The sequence below is a fragment of the Rhinatrema bivittatum genome, chromosome 6 (genome assembly GCF_901001135.1).
Source record: "Rhinatrema bivittatum chromosome 6, aRhiBiv1.1, whole genome shotgun sequence".
Taxonomy (NCBI): Eukaryota; Metazoa; Chordata; class Amphibia; order Gymnophiona; family Rhinatrematidae; genus Rhinatrema; species Rhinatrema bivittatum.
In genome coordinates, this window is record NC_042620.1 from 99,092,433 (window position 1) to 99,115,319 (window position 22,887).

Consider the following 22,887-nt stretch of genomic DNA (forward strand, 5'->3'; position numbering starts at 1 on the left):
CATATTTTAAAATCTATTAATATTGTTTATGTCAGTGTAAAACAGTATACAGTAATCTGCTTAAACATGACTATTTGAATTTTCACTGTACCGAGGATTTTTCTGAGTTTGCGTTTATCAAGGCTAAATTTTCCAATAGATGCATGGCAGTTAGACATCTAGAGGTCCATATTCAGTCACTATTCATGATGCAGCCAGCTGCATCATGGCGGCGAGGTTTCACCTGCCATGGTGCAGCCACGACTCACACTATTGCCCCCATAGCGCCACACTAAAAGGCGGTGCTATTTCCCGTGCTGCTGCCGGTGATAATGTCCAAAACATTATCACCAGCAGCGGTGCCGCCATCCCATTTCCATAAACCCCTCCCAAACTCCTCCCTAACTCCACCCCGTCCCCTAACTTTAATTTTACCACCATGATAATGGGCTATTGCACCTTGAAAAATGACCCTGTTAGTCAGATAAACTTATACAGCTAACTTTAGAGGTATATTCAAAAACACAGCCACACTACTGAATTTAGCCGGCTATCTTAAGTTAGCTGAGTAACATTTTCCTGCTAAATTTAGGGCCGCTCTTTGGCCCAACCAGACTTAGGCCTGGATTTATCAAAATGTGAAAAATATTGCATATGATAGGAAAAGGGACATGTTTTATGGTAATAGGCAGTTAATTGCAAAGTGCACTAATAGCACTGGGTGGACCATTTTTAGTAGGTTTGAAGGAGAGAGAGAGAGAGAGAGAACCTTTGGAATGAGGAAACTCACCCAAAGATGAGATTTGTGCAATGTTCTCTCAACATAGCTTGATGGACTCTCTATCTGGGTAACATCAAACTAGGTTGAGAGAACACTGCATACATCTCATCTTTGGCTGAGTTTCCTCACTCCAAAGGACCTCAGATCTTCACAAGAGAGCACTGTGCTGTTCGTATGTCTCACTTTGAATGTCAAAGTGCCCCCTAACCCCTACACTAATACCTAAACCTCACCTCGAGTTACTAGGTGGGCTTCCCATAGAGATATAAATACCTATCTAGTGGGATGGCATTATGGGTAGTGTCTCTCTCTCTCTCTCTCACTCTCAGCTATGCAATAGGGCTTCACAAAACTGTGAGCCTAACTCCTCCTCTTTTTCAGATTTGCATCACACCATGCATTATGGTGCTATCGCATGCGTTAAGGGATTTTTGCATGTGTAAAGGCGCTTAACGCAAGCGATAAATGACCCCCTTGGCTGGTTAAATTAGTTACATGTCTAACAAATGTTCAGACATTCCCAGTTTTGTGTTTAATGGGCTTATTCATTAAGGAGTGAATTTTCAAAGGGGTTCAGAATGTAAAATTAGCATATATATACACAAGTAGCTTGTACCCATGCACAAGCTATTTTATAAACATGAAACATTTTGTGTTTTTTGTGCACATTTTGTGTTTTGTGTGCACATTTACCTGTGCAAAAATGGGGTAGTCTAGAAGTATTCCAGTGCAGGGCCAAGAGGAATGAACGTAAGTTGCTATTTTATAAAAGATTTACATGAATGCATTAGGCAACTTATTCACACAATTTTACACCTGATAATTATTTAGTGCAATTAATATCAGACTCATTTGTTGTCTGCTATTTTTGGGTGGGAGTTCTGGGTGAACTGGAGGGAGTTCAGGGTGAAATACTAGAAGGGTCTATATGAACTGGAAAAGAACTGGATGAAACTGGTGATTTCAATTACATAAGCATGTTTTAAAATATACCGACTTCCGCGAATAAATCAGGATTTTATGCAAGCAAGTTAGATATGCACATATGTTTGTAAAATAGGTAGAGAAACTACACACTTTCAATGCATTGCAGGAATTCAAGCTTAGTCAAACATCTATATAAATAAAAATGTAAATGTTCGTTTGTTCAAAATCTTAAATCTCTGAAAGTTCTTTACCGATTGCTTTGAAATTTTGACACAACGTTGCATTCGAATATGCGCGTGTTTCTATATACCTATATTATATAGATGTCACACCTGTGACAGGTAAAAACATGCTTTTTTGGAAAAACAGTGCCATCTGTTGGACATACAAGCAGCACATGCTATCTACAATATAAATGGGCTCTGACCCACGGCCCACAAATGCGCAGTAGAGAGCAGCTCTACCACACATGTGCAGACCATTGAGCTCTGTGCTACGTGCTGGGTGTCACAGAGGGGAGGAGGAAAGGGCAGCCCATTCCTCCCCCACTGGGGAAGGGGGGAGGGAGTAGGGACTGCCGGACAGTTACACACAGGAGGAGGAAAAGGTAGAAGAGTCAGCGAGGCAGTTCGTCCACCGCCGGGCAAGGGGGGGAGGGAGTTGGGACAGCCGGAGCAGAGCAAATGCAGTAGAAAGAGCTGTGAAGAGATCACAAGCAGCTGCAGCCTGCAGCAGCCAAAGCGCAAAGAGCTGAACAGAGAACAGCTCGCCCCCGCCCCCGAGTCCCGTAGATAAGGAGAAGCCAAGTAAATATCCCACAACTGCGGGGGGGGGGGGGGGGAGGGGAGGGGGAAGGCAGTGCTGTCAGCCCGCCCATGGGTCTCAGCCGCCATGGGAAGAGTTTACATGGGCATCGCTCCACCTCCACTACCAGCAAAGCACCGTGATGAAAGTGAAAGCCAGAGCCCTGCTCCCTCCTCCCCCTCAAGCCCTCGATCGGATTTCTTAAAGGCACAGGTCTGCCAGAAAGAGCAAAGTAAGCTAGGCAACGTGTCCCAAATCTGTTGCCGTGCCTGCCACCTGCCCTTTGCGAGGGGGCGGGACGGAGTGTTTTCCTCTCTCTCCCAGACACAACTGGTGTGGGAACTTTGCAAGCTCTTGCGAATGCAGAGCAAACACTTAGGTGGGGAGGGGACAAAAATCCCGCCCGTTTTAACTGTGTGAGAGAGAAGTGTAGTAATGTGCGCTGAAGGCGAGCGTGAGTGCCAGAGAGAGAGGGAGACCACGTGAGGTATTGTGTATGTGTGTGAGAGGGATTGGGCGTGTGTGTGTGAGGGACAGAGGGAGAGTGTATGTGCAAGAGAGAGAGAGAGAGAGAGAGAGGAAGCCTATGTAGGGGGCTGTATGAGAGAGATATTCTCTACCCCCCAGCTCTCCACTTATAGGTTACCGTAGAAGGGGTTCAGTGTAGAGGGGAATAGGAAAGCAAAGGAGTTGGGGCCTGTAAGGATAGAGTAAAGGGGGTCTGAGCCTGTCCCTCCACCACTGGGGAAGGGGGGAGGGAGTTAGGATGGCAGGACCATTATGCCTTGCGAGATCCCGCTCGGCCACCGCTGCAGCTCCTACCACCACTGCCGCCTCTGGCCCTTCATGGTGCTGGGGGGGGGGGGGGGGGGGAGCGGAGCAGAGCAAAGATGTAGGAGGAGAGGGGAAAAAAATCTTGCCAGTTTTAACGGGCTTAACGGCTTGGACTAAATATTTTACGATTCCATTTCAATGTTTCCGATTGCATTGTTAAATTGAATTTTCATAGATTTTGATTTATTTTCATTTTGATTTAATTATTTCGTGTGACATTGCGTTGGAATTGAGCTGTGTCGTTTACCATACTGTTCATTTAGTGAGTATAGTTTACTGTATTTTTCGCTCCATAAGACGCACCTAGGATTCAGAGGGGGAAAATTAAAAAAAAAAATGTTGTGCTAAACCGGCTCTGTCCCCGGGCGTCTATGCATCTTATGGAGCAAATTAGGGGAGTGCATAACATTTTTTTTCTCCCCATTTTGTTTCTCCTGTTTTATATTGTGTGCTCGACCTTTGGGTGTTTACAAGAACAACTCAGAAACTAATTTACTCTACTACTCTTTATTGGATATCATTCACAGGATTATTTTATATCATTATATTATCTCATTCACAGCATACATAACATATGAACAAAAAATGAAACTGGATATATAGTTAAGTGACAAAAATGAGTATAAATACTTACATAATGGTTATAGCTAGCAAAGCTCTCGCGCAGGAACAAAAAAATGTCTCTATCTAACTTACTTCATTTCTGTTCTACTTTATATAGGTTAAAAGGCAAACACAGCAAACCAGCTGGTTTCTGCTTGCATGTTTTCATACCACAAATCTTATTGCCTTCTCTTGCTTAGTCTCTCCCTTATCTTTTCCCTTGCATTCCTTAATACAGATTGCCTGTTGCGTACCCTCCACAAGTCACCTCCATCATCCTGTGTCTCACTAGTTCTTCTGTTATCTAGTTGTTTATGACTCTTCCTGCAGAGCCTGGCATTCCTCTTGCAAGTCTGGCATTCAAGGTTTCTGGTATTTAGCAGAAATAACATCAGTATATTCATCAATGGTGGATAAAACCGGGAATTGAACCCGGGGCATAATCATCACTCCCCATTTTGATTACTGGCAGCCAATGGCCCTTTGCCTTTACTATGTCACAGGGGCTACCACTGCCATTGGTCGACCCCAGTGACATAGTAAGGGCAAAGGGCCATTGGCGCCATTTTGATTACTGGAAGCCAACTGCCCAAGTCCAGGAGATCACTCCCAGACCGCTCCTGGACCCCCGCTGGACCACCAGGGACTTTTGGTAGGTCTTGGGGGGGGGGGGGTGTCAGGAGGGTGGGGGGTTGTAGTAAATTAATTTGGCAGGTCTGGGGAGGGTTTGTTAGATTTTTGTTGTTTTTTTTTATTCGCTCCATAAGACGCACAGACATTTTCCCCCCACTTTTGGGGGAAAAAAAGTGCGTCTTATGGAGCGAAAAATATGGTATGTTTTTTCTTTTTTCATTCTTTTTCATTTCTAGAATTATGCGGTTTACATCTAGACACGGATTTCTTCTCACATGGTTAATTATATGTTGCGTGTTCTAAGAGTCGGCAAACCAGACAATCTCTATATCTGCACAGACAATGGAACAACAAAAAATATTGTATACCCACAAGCATTGTGAAATTAACCATATTCGAAACGTGTGCTTTCTCTTTTCTTTCTTTTCCATTTAACCAGACTGAGCCACAGCAACACGTGGCCGGGTACAGCTAGTATATACATATATATGTTGGGGGGCAGGGGTAGACATATGAGTATTTAATATTTAATATGCATAAATTATAAAAGACTGTACTCTATCTCTTGGCAGCCATATATTCAAATATATGGGGATGCGCAGAAAATGAGAAAAACCTTTCCATGCATCAGGCCATAACTATCTTAAATGTTCTGAGGTCTATATTCAGACACTGGCCAGTTAGCCAGATAAATGTATCCAGCTAACTCTGCAGGGATATTCAGTGTGTAGATGCACCACTGAATATAGCAAGCTATGTCAAAGTTAGCCAGATAAGTTTATCTGGTTAACTTTAGGACAGCTTTTTGGCAGTCCTAAAGATATCCAGCTATGTTGACTGAATAATGCTAAAAATTGGTGTTTATTCAGCTATCTTGGGCCTAGAATTATCAAAATGCTATAAATATAGCAGAAATAGTGCCCGTGATAAAAAAAGAGGGCATGGTTAGGTTAATTTCCCTGCTCCTGCTTTGGTAATTTCCACAAGGTGCGATAAATGTGTTGCACTGGAGAGAGAGAGAGAGAGAGAGAAAACACCTCTGTGGAGAACAATATGTCACTGTACTATTTATACCACTGTAAGAGTGGGTACTTTTAACTCAGAGTGTGATTTGAGTGGGGTAGGGTAGGTTTGGGGGGGCAGTTTTACATACACAGTAGGCGGTACAAACAGCAAAGTTGACATCACTGAAGATTTTCTGCTGTTTCAATTGATGAAAGGTACAAGAGGAGTTGATTTGTACAATGCACTCTCTACCTACCTTGTTTGTGTTATGCTCAGGCTTGTGGACCCTTGGGTCGACGAGAGGATGGTATACCTTGCGGAGGATCCGTAGGTTCTCTCGTCGGGTGGTGAGGCAGAACAGAAGAGGAGAGCAGCTGACCCTCGGCACTGGAGATGGAGGCGACTGCAGGCAGATGAAGAGGCTAGAAGAGGAGCTGTGTCTTCACCCCTGGAAGTCTGTGGTCCCCCCAGGAGGAGCCCGTAGGGACCCAGACCTCTGGGACTTAGGTGGACCCAGAGGGGTCACAGTATCGGTGCAAGGGCTGACTGGAGCTTCGCCCTGGAAGTCCGCAGTCCCCCCGGGAGGAGCCCGTAGGGACCCGGACTGCTGGGACTTAGACGGGCCCTTGGAGACGGAGTCCAGGAGGGGTCCAAGATCAAGTGCCAGAGAGTCATCGCTTACCAGTCCGAGGTCACACAGCGAGGGATCACCACTTGCCAGTCCGAAGTCACACCAGAGAATCACCGCTTGCCAATCTGAGTCGCACACCAGAGAATCACTGTAAGCCAATCCGAAGTCAGGAGACGGGAAGACCAAGACGTAACAGGAACAAGGATCTGAAGCTCAAGGAACTCACCGAAGCAAGCAGACTAGACAGCGCTGGAGGACGTTGCCAAGTCAGAGAATGAGCAGAGGAAGCTTCCCTTTATACCTCCCCTGCTCAGGCTGATCAAGGACAGGTGAAGCTTGTTAAAGGGATCAGGTCCCTTTAAATCTGTAAAGGGGGCTCAGCCTCGCGCCTAAAGATGGCAGCGGCCATCTTGGATTTCCTCCACGGAGGAACGGCTGCAGGGACGGCGCGGGGGCAGAGCAGGGACGGCTCTCCACCCGACGGTCAGGCCAGGGACCCGCACCGGGGCAACGGGCACCCGGTCAGGGGTTTCCTCCGAAGCTGCCGCGGTGGGTCGCCACCACGGACGAGGTAGGGGGACCATGGTCATGGCCTCCCACGGCCGCGGGACATAACAGTTTGAAGCTAAATAGAAAGTATAGTGACATATTGTTCTTTTCAGAGTCTCTCTGTCTCTGTCTCCCTCTCCCTAATGGCATGTGTGATAAAAAATATTGGTAGCACACAACTAACGTGGGTACACCACACAGAAAAAAGGAGTAGTTATTTCCTGAGTTGCGCTATTTAATGCACACATAAAGGCATTATTATATGTGTTAAGGCCCTAACGCGAAATGATAAATGACCCTGTTAATTGGATAATTTTCTCCAGCCCGGAAAACCTCCACCCTACCCTCAAGCTAACTGGATAATATTTTTGGCAGATTCTTGGGGGTGGTCAACAAGACAGGATTTTCAAATTCTGCCATTTGTCCAGCTAAGTTTAGATATCTAAATAAATTATAAATCCTGCATCAAGTATTAAAGTATATAAGTAAGAAGGTGTTTTAGCTGAAAGTATTTCAAATAACAAATTTAATCTACCTTAGATAAAATGTTAGGGAGGGTAATTTTCAAAGGAGAGGGTGCAAAGGAATTTGGTCTGTGTGTGTTTATCTGCATGTATGTATGTATATATGTATGTGTGTGTGGGGGGGGGGGGGAGGGTAGGTGGGTGTGTGAGAAAGTGTCTGAAATGGGGAGAAAGATGAAAAGGAGGGTATCTGGGATAGGGGTTTGAGAGCGAGAGTACCTGAGGTGAAGATTAGTGGGGGAACAGGGCCAAAGCAGGGAAAAGTAGTCCTCTTCGCTCTCATCCAGAACCTCCCTTCCTCCATTTCACTTCTTCATCCTCCAAATCTCATAATCTCCTTCTCTATCACTTATCCACATCCTGATCATCTTTTATTTAGTAATTAATTGCCTACCAGAAGCTCAAGGTGATGTACAGACTAAATTGTATACACAATCAAATTTAAAATTTACATTAAAAAATTCTTAATTTATAGCTAAATAACAAATATAAATTAAAATATCTTATTATTATATTAATTTCTATTTATTTAGCATGGAAATATCCTACACAGAGTAAGAATTTCAACCCTTAACAGAAGGCATGGGGTAATCTGCATGGAACGGCATTTACTACGCTTAACAGAAAGCATGAGGTAACCTGCACAAAGTGGCAGTTATAACTCATAAGCAGCTTGCTGTGCAGACTACATGGACCATTTGGTCTTTATCTGTTGTCATTACTATGTTACAGTATTCCCAATAAGCCATATTTCACCTAACAATACAAATAAGCCCTAAAGGGAGTAACTAGATTCCCATAGTTAATCCTTGATTGATAATTATTTCTCCATCTACAAGAGTCAGCTAATCTTGTCCAAATAACTTCTAGTTGGTGAGAGGGTGTGCCCAGTGAAAAGAGCTCCTTGTTCTCAGGCTAGAGTGGCAGATCTATGAGAGCTGAGGCACACAAAGATGGTATATATATATAGAGAGAGGAGACTTTCAGGGACATAGTGAGCAAGTCCCATCTCCAATCCAGCAGCCTCTGTGCTACTTTGGAGAAGGAAAGTCATCTGGATGATGAGCATCACCCTAGTGTAGCAGGAAGTGATCCTGTATCAAGGATCTGCTGTTCATGTGATGCATTACCCTCTCGCACTAAGGATGAGTTTACAATGGCTACTGTCCAGGAAGGAAGGGTTAAGTTGGCTATTAAAGTCAGTGATTTGATTTTTAGAAATGTAGATAGCTGGGTGACTGGTAGACATGAGGATCACTTGGTAAATTGCCTGCCTGGTGCGAAGGTGGCAAACCTCATGGGTCACCAAGAGAGGATTTTAGAGTGCTAGCTAAGCACCAATGACATAGGAAGGTAGGAAAGAGGTTCTGGAATCCAAATGTAGGCTTTTAAGTTGAAAGTTGAAATCCAGAACCTACAGAGTAGCATTCTCTGAAATGCTCCCTGTTCCACATGCAGGACCCCAGAGGCAGGCAAAGCACCAGAGTTTCAATGTGTGGATGAGATGATGGTACAGGGAAGAGGGCATTAATTTTGTTAGGAAATGGGCAACATTTTAGGGAAGGGAGAACTATTCCAAAAGGATGGGCTCCATTTTAACCAGGGTGGAACTGGGCTGCTGATGCTAACCTTCAAAAAGAGATAGAGCAACTTTTAAGCTAGAGCATATAGGACAATTGACAGTTCATCAGCAGCATATGGTGCAGAGAGAGGTATCTTCAACAGATACTAAAATAACTGTGGAGTTCCAATAAAAGCAAAAGCAGCCCAGGTGCCTATTAAGTAAGAGTCAACTGGTAAGCAGATTGTTAATACAAACAAAAAATACTTTGAAATATCTGTATGCTAATGTCAGAAGTCTAAAAAGTATGATGGGAGACTTAGAATGTATAGCACTGAATGAACAGATAGACATAATTGACTTCTCAGAGACCTGGTGGAAGGAGGATAACCAATAGGACAGTGCTATACCAGGGTACAAATTATATCGGATTGAAAGGTTGGATCAACTTGGTAAGAGAGGGAGAGTTAGGAATGACAGAGTCCAACAGGATAAATATCCTGCTGGAGACTAAATGTACAACAGAATTTTTATGGGTGGAAAGTCCATGTGTGATGGAAAAGAGTATAGCAGTGGTGGTATACTACTGTCCACCTGGACCAAAATGAACAAATGGACAATGAAATGCTAACAGAGATTAGGGAACATAACAAATTTTTCAGTAATAATAACTGGGTAAATGTAACATCAGAACATACTAGGAAGGTAAAGTTTCTAGATGACATAAATGACTGCTTCATGGAGCAGTTGGTCCAGGAACCAATGAGATGGGCAGCCATTTTAGACTTAATTCATAAAGGAACGCAGGATTTGGTGTGAGAAGTATCAGTGGTGGGGCCACTTAGTAACAGTGATCATGGTGTGATCAAATTTGACTTAATGACTAGAGGGTGAAGATTAAGTAAATCTACAGCTCCATCATTAAACTTTCAAAAAGGAGACTTTGATAAAATGAGGAAAATAGAAAAACACTAAAGGTAGAGCTCCAAAGATTATGCGTTTAATTCAGGTATTTCATCATTTATAAATACCATCTTGGAAGCCTAGTCCAGAAGTATTCTATGCATTAAAAGAAAGTGGAAGGAAGGCCAAATGACTACTGGTATGGTTAAAAGGTGAGGTGAAAGAGACTATTGTAGCTAAAAGAATGTCAAAAACTGGAAAAAGGATCCATACGAATAAAATAGGAAAAAGCATAAGCATTAGCAAGTTAGATGTAACATTAATATTAATAATACTATAAAAGATGGTTATTTCAAATTACATACTTTGAAAAAATTGAAACCACTACTCTATCATTGTGACTTCCATACTGTCCTGCAATCTCTCATCCTTACAAAAGTAGACTATTGTAACGCCCTCTATCTTGGCCTCCCCAATACCACCATACTCCCCTTACAAATGCTGCAGAATGCTGCAGCACATATATTTACCAATACCTGTAGATCAGAACACATCACACCCATCCTCAAAGATTTGCATTGGCTCCCCATTGCGCAACAGATAAAATATAAAATATTATCTTTAATACATAAAGCCTTTCACACCAAAAATATGATCTGGCTCAATAATGCCTTACACTTCCGCAAACACTCCAGAGCTCCCAGAACACAACATGCTGCCAAATTACACACACCCTCACCCAAAGCCACCCTACACAATACTACTAGAAAGCGTGCCATGTCTATAGCCAGGCCGACCAACTGGAACAATATGCCACCGGACCTCCGTCAGGAAGAATGCACAAAGAAGTTTAAACAAAAACTTAAAACATGGCTTTTCTTACAAGCTTTCACCTAATGCTCTTTCAACCTCATAACAGTAATAGACATTTCCCTTCTGTAACTTCTTGCAGCCTTCCACTCTTTACCAATGCCTTAATAACCTTCCCCCTAGCTGCTAGAGCTGCAATCTTTTGCTCTTATTTGTATTTACCTTCCTGCATTGTAATATAATGTATTTGTCTATATTTCTATTGCATTTGTTCCTTCCTCCCAATCTTCCTGCACCCCCCTCCCCCACTTGTATTCTCCCATTACTGTCTGACCCTTAGCAATCCTGCTATTCATATTGTTTGTAACCTGTTTTTCACTTATTTAAATGCATTTTTCTCTGCTTTTCAAGCATTAGCGTGTACTTGCTAACCCCTCTAACCATGCCTTAGATGTAATTAGACCTGTTTCTTTCTTTGATATTATTCTATCTAGTTCAACTTTTCAATTGTAAAGCACTGTTGCTAGTCGTTTTGTTAATTGTAAACCGATGTGATGTTACTAAACGATTGTCGGTATATAAAAAACTGCAAATAAATAAATAAAATGAAGTGGGCTAAAAGAGAATTTGAAAAGAAGCTGGCTTAGAGGTAAAAACTCATAATAAAAACTTTAAAAAATATATCTGAAGTAGCAAGCCTGTGAGGGAGTCAGTTGTACCATTAGATGACCGAAGGTTAAAGGAGCACTTAGGGATGATAAAGCCATCACAGAAAGTCTAAATGAATTCTTTGTTCCAATATTTGCTTGAGAGAATGTTGGGGAGATACCCATGCTCGAAACTATATTCAATGGTGATAATTCAGAACAAATCATGATGAAACTGGAAGATATAATAGATAGGGATGTGAATCATTTTTTGACGATTTAAAATATCGTCCGATATATTTTAAATCGTCAAAAATCGTTAGAGGCGATATTTAATAGGAATTCCCCCGATTTATCGTCAAAAATCGTAAATCGGGGGAAGGGGGAGGGCGGGAAAACAGGCACACTAAAACAACCCTAAAACCCACCCCAACCCTTTAAAATAAATCCCCCACCCTCCCGAACCCCCCCCCCCAAAATGCCTTAAATTACCTGGGGTCCAGTGGGGGGGGGGGGGGGGTCCCGGTGTGATCTTTTACTCTCGGGCCTCCGGTGTGTTGTAGAAATGGCACCGGCACTACCTTTGCCCTGTCATATGACAGGGCAAAGGTAGCGCCGGCGCCATTTTGTTTTTTGTCCCCCGACGTCAGGAGCGTAGGAGATCGCTCCCGGACCCCCGCTGGACCTCCAGGGACTTTTGGCCAGCTTGGGGGGCCTCCTGACCCCCACAAGACTTTCCAAAAGTCCAGCGGGGGTCTGGGAACGACCTCCTGCACTCGAATCGTTTTGCCGTACAAAATGGCGCCGGCGCCGGCCCGAGAGTAAAAGATCACACCGGGACTCCCCCTCTGGACCCCAGGTAATTTAAGGCATTTTGGGGGGGTTCGGGAGGGTGGGGGATTTATTTTAAAGGGTCGGGGTGGGTTTTAGGGATGTTTTAGTGTGCCGGTTTTCCCGCCCTCCCCCGATTTACGATTTACACGATATTTTAAAAAACAAAACCACGACGATCCGATTCCCTCCCCCTCCCAGCCGAAATCGATCGTTAAGACGATCGATCACACGATTCACATCTCTAATAATAGGAAAGATTGGCAAAATATAAAGTAGCAAATTGCCTGGAACAGATGGTATACACCCTAGAGTTCTGAAAGAACTCTAAAATGAAATTACAGATCTTTTACTAATAATTTGTAACCTATCATTAAAATCATGAATTATACCCAAAGATTGGAGGCTGGCTAATGTAACCTCAATCTTTAAAAAGGGTTCCAGGGGTGATCTGGAAAACTATAAACTGATGAGTCTGAATTTAGTGGTGGGAAAAATCTTGGAAACTATTCTAAAGAACAAAATCACAGAACATATAAAAGTCATAGTTTCATGGGGCACAGCCAGCATGGCTTTACATAAAATAAATATTGCTTCATAAATCTGCTGAAATTTTTGAAGGGGTTAATAAATGGTGAGCTGGTGAATGTAGTATATTTGGATTTTCAGAAGGCATTTGACAAAGTGCTTGTAAGAAAATTACAAACAGGCCGAAACAGAAAAACGTGCAGTAGAGCCGGCGAGCGCCCGCTCTCCCGACGCGCACAGAGGCCACTCTTCTGGGCACGCGATACAGAAAGCCCAGGTATGTAAATTAGGGCTCGTGGTAAAAGGAGGCGCTAGGGACACTAGCACATCCCTAGCGCCTCCTTTTTGACAGAAGCGGCGGCTGTCAGAGGGTTTGACAGCTGCTCAATTTTACCGGCGTCGGTTCCTGAACCCGCTGACAGCCACGGGTTCAGAAAACGGATGCTGGCTAAATTGAGCATCTGTCTTCTGACCCGCGGGTCGCGGGCAGATTTTTTGGGGCCTCCGACTTAATATCGCTATGATATTAAGTTGGATGGTGTACAGAAAAGCAGTTTTTTCTGCTTTTCTGTACACTTCCCCAGTGCTGGCTGAAATTAACGCCTGCCTTTGGCAGGCGTTAATTTCTGAGAGTAAAATGTGCGGCTTGGCTGCAATTTTACTTTGTGAATCGCGCGGGAATAATTAATAGGGCCATCAACATGCATTCACATGTTACGGGCGCTATTAGTTTCGGGGGGTTGGCTGCGCGTTTTCGACACGCTATTACCCCTTACTGTATAAGGGTTAAAAATAGTGCGTCGAAAATGCACAGCCAAATGCGGGCTAACAGTGCGCTCCATTGGAGCGCACTTTACTGTATCGGCCTGTTTGTCACGGGATAGAAGGCAATGTCCTATTCTGGACTGCAAACTTGTTAAAAGATAAGAAACAGTTCAATGGTTCAATGGTTTATTGTTATTGTTCCATGTTCCATGTAAAAAAACCCAGGTCTAACTTCCCAGACCAGGGCAACCTCTTTCGTTACTTGTAAACCGGACTGATTTGTATTGCATACAGGAATTCCGGTATATAAAAATTTAAAATAAATAAATAAATAAATAACAGAGAGTAGGAATAAATGGTCAGTTTGCTCAGTAGAGAGACTCAGGGATCTGTACTGGGATCAGTGTTTTGTAAAATACAGTATTTATAAAAGATCTGGAAAGGGAACAACGAGTGAGATGATCAAATTTGCAGAAGACACAAAATTATTCCTAGGTGTTAAATCACAAGCTGATTGTGAAAAACTGCAGGAGGACCTTGCAGGACTGGAAGACTGGACATTCAAATGACAGATGAAATTTAATGTGGACAAGTGCAAAGTGATTCACATGGGGAAAAGTAACCCATACTGGAGTTGCATAATTTTAGAATCCATATTAAGAGTTACTACCCAGGAAAACGATCTGGGTGTCATCATGGATCATACATTGAAATCCTTTGCTCAATGTGTTGTAGATTCAAAAAAGCAAACAGAGTATTTGAAATTTTTAGGAAAGGAATGGAGAATAAAATGGAGAATGTCATAATGCCACTGTGTTGCTCCATAGTAAGGCCACACCTGGAGTACTGTGTGCAGTTCTAGTCAATAAAGGAGGATGTACGAGCCTACATATCTTCCTGTGCGACCTATGCAAGACAGAAACCCCCTGCTGGACACCCCAGGGGTCTCCTACAAACTCTGTCGGTTCCTGAGGAGCCCTGGACACAATTTGTGACTAACTTCGTAGTGGATCTATCATCCTCCGGAGGAAACAATACTATTTGGGTGACTGCCGATCGCTTTTCAAAAATGGCACATTTTGTGGAACTGCCAGTTTTACCATCTGCTGCTGAACTAGCAAAGCTATTTGTCAAACACATTTTTCACCTTCATGGGATGCCCAAGCACATCTTATCCAACAGAGGTGTACAATTTACCGATAAATTCTGGAGAGTGCTTTGCAAAAAGTTTGACATTTCACTGGACCTCACGTCTGCCTATCATCCATAATCCAACGGGCAGACTGAAAGGATGAACAGGACACTTAAACAGTTTTTGTGATCTTATGTGAACACAAGACAAAGCAACTGGGCAGAATGACTACCTTGGGCAGAGTTTGCCTTAAACTCACATCCTGCCACTGCTACAGGGTCCTCCCCTTTTCAAATCGTATACGGTCAGCAACCACTACCTCCTCTACCATTACCACTGAATGTTAGAGGGTCTCCCGGAGGCATTTTGGCTTCCCTTTTGTTTTTGGGAGGGTGTTTTTTGATGTTCTTTTACAGTGCATCAAATCTTCACAAGAGTGTACTGTTCTGTTTGTACGTCTCACTCTGCATGTAAAAGTGGCCCCTAACCCCTACACTACTATCTAAACCTCACCTTGAGTTACTAAGTGGGCCTCCTATAGTAGCAGAAATAGCTGCTTACTATGGTACCAACCCCTAGAGGTTCTCTCTCTCATTCTCTCTCTATCTCTCTCCCCTGTCCAAAACAAATTCCATTATAAGCATGATATTGCACAGCTTAATGCAATTAATAAAGATGTACTTATTTTCAGTGATATCATGCGTTATGGCTTCGTGAAGCCAGCTCACTTTTTCTGACATCTGTCTCCTTTTAAAATTTGCATTGTTCCATGTGTTATGGTGCTTAACGCATGCGAAAATGTCATAACGCGATTTGATAAATGACCCTATTAGGGGGGAAGATGGAAGCCCGATATAGAAGGAATTTCAGTAATCAATAACTCTCATAACAAAGGCCTGGACCACCATTTGAAAGTCATTCTGATCAAGTATAAATTCAAGTGACATAGCAATTGCAATTTATAAAAACCTGATCAAAGAACAGATTGTATATGAGCTTTAAAAGGCATACTCGCGTACTATTTATTCAGTATACTCGCACACTCATGTACTATTTATTCAGTAGTCCCTCACGTCGACCCATCCCCTTGTTCCCCATTAAGACACTGTGCCTAATTGTTTCACTCGTTACTGTACTATGATACTGAGTTCAAACGTTTCTTGAAACTATACCATACTATGTTCAATTTGCACTTTGTTTTATTGTTACATGCAATTAGTTATTTATTTATTTAACATTTTTCTATACCGACATTCGCACGAGGCATCACATCGGTTTCCAGACAACAGAAAATTCAGCCAACTGGGCTTTACATTGTAACTGATATTATAACTGGGGGGGGGGGGGGGGGGGAGGGACGGGGTGGGAGAGGGAGGTAACTTGGAACTTTAAGTGTATACAGGAAAGGAGGAGGGATTGAAGGTGGTTTATTTACAAGATGCAGGCTTTATGTACATTCTATATACATTCTATACATTCTATTATGTACATTCAATTAACAAGGTGAGGGGGTGGTGGAGAAGAGCTAAGGGAAAGGGGGGAGGAAGGGGGAAGAGGGGGGCTAGGTTAGAGAGAGAAGGGAGGTAGGGGGTGGGGAAGGGGAGGTTGGGGGGGTGGGGAAGGGGAGGAGGGGGGAGGGTGTAGAAGAGGAGGAGTGGATATGGGTGGGTGGGGTGGATAAGGAGTGGGGTAGAGGGGGGGAATGGAACTGGGAGGGCGGATTAGGCATAGGCATGCGTGAAAAGCCATGTTTTAAGTTTCTGTCTGAATTTCTTTGGACAGATCTCGAGGCGTAGACTGGTGGGCATTGAGTTCCATAGCTTGGGACCAGCTAAGGAGATGGAGCGTTGTTTAGTGGAAGCAAGGTGGGATAGTTTAGGAGGCGGAGTGGGTATTGTTGCAAGGTATGGTGTTCTGGTAGGTCTTGAGGTAGTACGAAGGTGGAGGGTGTCAGAGAACCAAAGCATGTTTGGATTGTGGATGGCTTTATGTATGAGAGTTAGAGTCTTAAAGATGATTCTTGAGGATATGGGGAGCCAGTGTAGTTGTTTGAGAGTGGGCGTAATGTGTTCGTTTCTGCATGTGCCTGTTAGTATGCGCGCAGCTGCATTTAGTAGGAGCTGCAGGGGGGTTGTGGCATTTTTGGGAAGGCCTAGTAGGACGGCATTTGCGTAATCTATTTTGGATAGGATGAGTGCCTGAAGCACAGTTCTGAAGTCGCTAGGATGCAGGAGAGGTTTTAGTTTTTTGAGTGTGTGTAGTTTGAAGTAGCATTCCTTAAGGGTGGTGGTGATGAATTTTTGCAGGTTGAATTGGGTGTCAAGAATTACACCAAGATCTCTTACATATTGTGCAAAGTCTGGGAGGGGGTGGGGGTGCAGAGTGCTGACGTGGGTGGGTAAGGGATTGAGGTGTTGGGGGGCAATGATCATCAGTTCAGTTTTATTAGTGTTTAGCGCTAGATTGAGTTGTGTGAGAAGGCTGTTGATGGCGGAGAGGGCACTTTCCCATTTTAGTAGGGCATTGGGTAGTGAGTCTGTGATGGGAATGAGGACTTGTACGTCGTCGGCGTAAACAAAGTGTGGGAGACCAAGGTTCAGCAGGAGGTGGCAGAGGGGTAGGAGGTATATGTTAAATAGGGTGGAAGATAGGGAAGATCCTTGGGGTACTCCACACGAAATATTGATGGGTTTGGATTTGTGCTTTCCGATTCTGACTTTGAAGTGTCTGTCATTAATGAAGGATTTGAACCATAGGAGGGGGATTCCTGAGATGCCAATTTCAGTCAGCCTGTCGATTAGTATGGAGTGATTGATGGTGTCGAAGGCTGCTGATATGTCTAATAGGGCTAAGATGTATGTATGACCCATGTCAAGTCCTCTGATGATGTAGTCAGAGAGTGATGTCAGGAGGGTTTCAGTACTAAATTGTTTGCAAAATCTGTGTTGTGAGGGTAGAAGAATTTGGTGCTGGTCTAAATAATTGGATAATTGTGTTTTGACAGTTTTTTCAAGGACTTTCGCAATGAACGGTAGATTGGAAATGGGGCGAAAATTATGTATATATTTGTTCTATTGTTATATGTAAAGCCCCTCCCTTTTGGGCATTTCAATGTTTTATGTAAACTGGAGTGATTTGTATTTCATACAAGAACCTCGGTATATAAAAATTAAAAATAAATAAATAAATAAAAAGGCAGTCTAAAATCAAATACATTTTCCAAAATTTCAAACCAAATCTTTAAACTGAATTGGAGTTCCCAATACAGATATACTACTGACATTTTGTTTAGTTAAATAGTCAGGAATTCTAGAGAAACATAGTTCTGGTTTTCCCTCATTCAGCATGAGGTAATTTTGATTCATCCAAGAATTAATAAGCAGTAGGCTCTCACATGCAACAGTCAATATTGAATCAAAATTATCCTTCACAGGGAAGAATTATTGTATATCATCAGCAAACATTTTAAATCTTATCAAATGGGGATCCAACAAAGAACAAAGGAGTCTCAGGTAAACAGTGAAAAGCACTGCAGAGAATACAAAGCACTGAGGCCCCATAGATGGAATTACAAACCAATCAGATGAAACATCTGAAAGATGAACTTGTTGTTCTCTGAATTCAAGATAAGACTTAAACCATAAATATATAGTCCCCACCATTCCTTACGATTTTAATTGATCCAACAATACTGAATGATTCAGAGTGTCAAATCCTGAAGACACATCCAAAACAAACAGCAATACTGGCCTTGTCTTGATCAAACTCCTGCAATAACTGATTAAATACAGAAAATAATAAAGTGCTGTGTTTCTCCCACAATGCACACTGGTGGGGGTGTAGAATATTATTTTTTAAAATAAAATCTGAGAATTGAGAGTACACCATGCTTTCTAAAAGTTTAAAAATAGGGAGGTAGCTTGAGGGTCCATCTATAGAAAGATTACCTTTTTTGAACACTGGCTGACAAATGCTTTCTTTAGCATCGTCCTCATTACTGGTAAGATATTCACAAGGTGTGGCTAATATCCATCACCAGGGCATGCAACATCCTGTAGCCTGCCACTCTGCCCCTGCTAAAGTTGCTGCCTGCCATTGTCTTGGACAGCTGCCACAAGTGTGTCATCAAGGAAAGATTAAGCATGTGTAGTATTCTGGCTGGTCCATCTATTGCTAGTGAAATGAATGCTTCCCCTCTCTACCTTGGCCAGCTGAACCAGGATGTGGGTATGGCACTGAGTATACACGCTGGGGATTAACTTAAATCACATGTTCTCGGTTGTCCTGGGAAATCATTTCCCCTATGCTGTGTATGACTACCTTTGAGGTTGCCTGCCTCCTACTATGGTACAATAAGGTAGTGATGCACCCTATCTGCTCCAGGATAGCTTGCTGCTGACATATAGTTGGGGATTGATTGCATGCCACCTCATTGGAGGAAGAGGCCCGGGGATTCAACTTGCGAGGCTGATTTCCTGTTATTCTAGTGCTTTTCTGCTACAGCTGCTGCTGCTGTTTCTTTGACTTGCAGATAGGATCTTCAGGCTAGTACTGTTACGCATGCTGGCTGCGGCAGACCAGCGGCTCGGCCCCCTCACCTCTCTCAAGTGAATCCAGGGCCTGGTCCCTTGTCCCTGGCGGCGGTAGGCCACCGGCTCCGTCCTCAAGCCACCCCAGGTGCCTCCGGCTCACCTACAGATCCTGGTGCCTCCGGTTCAGCTGCAGATCCTGGTGTTCCGCGTTGGGCCTCTCCACGTGGTCTGTGGAGAGATGCCACTACTCAGCGCTGCGCCCCTCCCTAGGCGCTCGTGCATCACTGTGTCTTAAGTAGGGCCTGCGACGGGAACCGAGCTGTGGCCCCGGATGATGATGTCAGCGGAGCTCCGGTACTTTAGCCCGGGCTCCGCTTCCTAGGATTACCTTTGCAACAGGTCTCCTCGCTGTTCAAGTACTCGTGGCTTCCTAGAGATTCTCCTCATTCCTGGTTCCTGATTCTCACTGACTCCTGTTCCTGGTTTTCTCATTCCTGTGTTCCTGATCCTCAATCTATCCTTGGATTGCCTTCTTGGACCTTGACCTCTGCTTTGCCTGACCACACCGTGGACTCTCTCCAAGCCCAGATCTCTGCTTTGCCTGACCACGCCGTTTGCTCTCTCCAAGTCCGGACCTCTGCTTTGCCTGACCACGCCATTGACTATCTCCAAGCCCGGACCTCTGCATTGCTCGACTACTCCGTTGACTCTTTCAAAGCCTGGACCTCTGCATTGCTCGACTACTCCATAGCCTCTCTCTCCAGACCCGGACCTATGCATTGCTTGATTACTCCGTTGCCTCTCTCCAGACCCAGACCTCTGCATTGCCTGACTACTTTGTTGCCTCTCTCCAAATCCAGACCTCTGCATTGCTTGACTACTCCGTTGCCTCTCTCCAGACCCAGACCTCTGCATTCCCTGACTACTTCGTTGCCTCTCTCCTCATCCAGACCTCAGCCTTGCTTGCCACTGCTTCCAGATTGCCGCCAGCCCTGACTCAAGCTTGCCCTACGACGTCTCTTCAGTCTACCTCCTGGACTTGGCCTATTTGGCCTGGTCTTGCTCAGGCTCCCCCTGTCTGACTTTGGTTCTGTTGGCGCCCGGGTCTCCAGGACTCCGCCTCGTCCAGTACAGACTTCTTCTCTCCTCTGTTGCTGCCTCTGGGATGACCTCGACGACAACAAACACACACAATAATTCTCAACATAAAATATACATATTCATAAACTATAACAACTTTCTTACAGAACTTCCTCTCCCTCTCTGCGGGCTTGGGTGCAGCTGCTGCTGGGGCTGGGACTGAGGGCAGACTGAGTAGCAGAAGAACAAGGGCATCACTCACCCTCCACTACTTCCTCTTCCTGGGAGGGGCTCTTTGCTCCGGCAGTATTGCTTTCTGCCTCCTCTAACTGCCAGTGCTCAATATAGACCCATATATTAATAAATGCCACTTATTTTTGTGTATTTTAAGTGATAACCCTCAAAAACAAGCAGCAACACAAAAGTGAAAGAACGTTTTGTGTTTTTGTTCACTTAACAGATAATGCAATTCTTACTTTGCAAAGTGTAACGATAGACTTGCTTGGTAATTTTCAATCACGAGGTTCAACACTTGTTTTAGGTCCATAAAGCCACTTGTTAAATCTAAAGAAACTTTGCTTGTTGAGTGACTATCTGCGATCGTAGTTCCCTAAAAATAAGACTACAGAGATATCGTGCAATATTATTTTGATTACCCATTACAATTCATTATATACAGCCCCTGAGGCAGCCCCTACGGGGGGCAAAACTCGGCCTGAATCGGGCACACATGTAAAGATCACGTCTCCATTCAAATAAAGCTTGGAATTGGACTATCTGGCGTCTAATCCATTCTGTTACCTCAACGGCTTTCTTAGACAGCCTTCCCTCCTGTTTTGTCGGTCTTTCCCTTACCCCTCCACTGTCAGAGCCAATGCCATCTCCAATGAGTCTGCCTTTTCCTGTCCCTTCACCTTAGAAATACAACTAACAGTGACAGCAGGCAGCACATCTTTTTCTTCCAACTTCATCTTCTTCTTGCTTAACACTGTCTGCCCCATAGTTTCCCCCCATGAAATAAATCTCTCTCTTTAGCTTAGGTGGGAGAGTGCTGGTACTACTAGTTTTAGATGGTATACTGGGATTTGCATTTATAGGTGCTTTTCCAGAAGGAGGCAAAGCTTTTCTTCTCCCTCTGCCATTACCATAGCACTTCCCTCTTCTTCACATTGCCCATGTTATAATGGAGATTTGACAGAGTCACTAGAAATGCCCACTTCTCACTTCTCACTGCCCACCACCTATGGAAATGGCTTTGTCTTTTTACAATAGTGTGTTATTTATTTATTTAAAATCATTTATATCCTGCACCCTTCAAGGTTCAGGTCACCTCTCTCACTCACACACACACACACACACACACAGGCAGAGACTGCAATGCAGACAGGCACACATTCTCTAGTTCAAAAGAGTGCTCCTTTAAAGGTAGATTTTAAAAGGGCAGCCTGTGCGCCCATAAATGCGCAAAAATACTCTCCATGAACATTCATATGGGGGGGGGGGGGGGGGGGGGAGAGAGAGAGAGAGAGAGAGAGAAAGCCTAAGCCTCTTTGTAGGGCTCAGTCTGATCCTCTATATATGGACCATTGTATGGGGGCAATTTGATTCGGGGTGAGTTTTCGGGACGTGGGTTGGGGTCAGGGGGATCATGTTACAGAGGTATCCATTGTAAAATTGACCTCATTAAAGAATTTTTGACCTTATAAGTGATGAAAAGGAGTTGATTTGTACAACTCCTTTTCATCATGTAGCTCCCACTCGGGCTACTTACGCACGTAAATGGCCGTTTTTGCATGCTCAAGGCTTTTAAAATCTACCTTTTAGTGAGTAAAAATCTATCTCAATAGTAGACAGGTACTGTTTTTTTCCCCACAAATGACAAAGTTCAGTATAAAAAAAGCATATCACTACATGCACAGTTTACTTTAAACTTTAACACTCTGTGATCAGAGAAGCAAAAAAAAAGCCTGGCTCCTTTGCTTTCTTTCCTAGTCAGATTCACACGCTGACTGCGGTGCACTTCTGTAAATTAAAAACCTCTAGAAACAGTGGGGTAGATATTCAAAACTGGCTGTGTAAATAACTTAGCTGGTTAGAACTTATCTGGCTAAGTTATGATGTATATGCAATGCCGCTGAATATATGTGTATATACAGACTTGACTGGGTAAGTCTACACAGAGGGCTGGATTTTAAGACATACGCGCGGGTGTAGATTTGTGCGCGCAACCCAATGCACACAAATCTATGCTCGATTTTATAAAATGTGCGCGCAGCCGCGCGCATGTTATAAAATCCAGGGTCGGGGTGCACACTTGTGCACCTTGCGTGCACTGAGCCCTAGGGGAGCCCCAATGGCTTTCCCCGTTCCCTCCATCCCCCCACCTTCCCCTCCCTTTCCCTACCTAACCCGCCCCCCAGCCCTATCTAAACCCCCCCTTACCTTTGCTAAATAAGTTGTGCCTGCCTCCTGGCAGGCATAGGTTGCGCGCACTGGCCGAGTGCTGGCGCGCGATCCCCTGGCTCAGCCGCTGTGCTGGAGGCCTCGGTCCTGCCCCCACCCCGTGCCACCCCACCCACTCCCCGCCCCTTTTTTTCAAGCCCCGGGACATGCGTGCGTCGCCGGGCCTATGCAAAATAGGCTCGGCGCGCGCAAGAGCAGGTTTTCGGGGTTACGCGCCTGTTCTATGGGGTACCTAAACCTACACGTATACTTATACAGCTATCTTCGAATATCTAGCTAGCTGTATAAGTTATATGGCTAATTCCCTTCGCCCCCGATCCGTCCAGTACACACCTATTTTTTGTGCATGTAACCATGTAAGCCCC

At 44.1% G+C, this 22,887-nt stretch overlaps 1 protein-coding gene across 1 annotated transcript in view; it reads right to left on the reverse strand.

Annotated features, from left to right (window-relative positions):
- Positions 1-22,887, reverse strand: part of LOC115093623 (sodium channel protein type 2 subunit alpha-like) — a 655,694-nt gene that overhangs the window by 206,425 nt on the left and 426,382 nt on the right. The window lies entirely within an intron of this gene.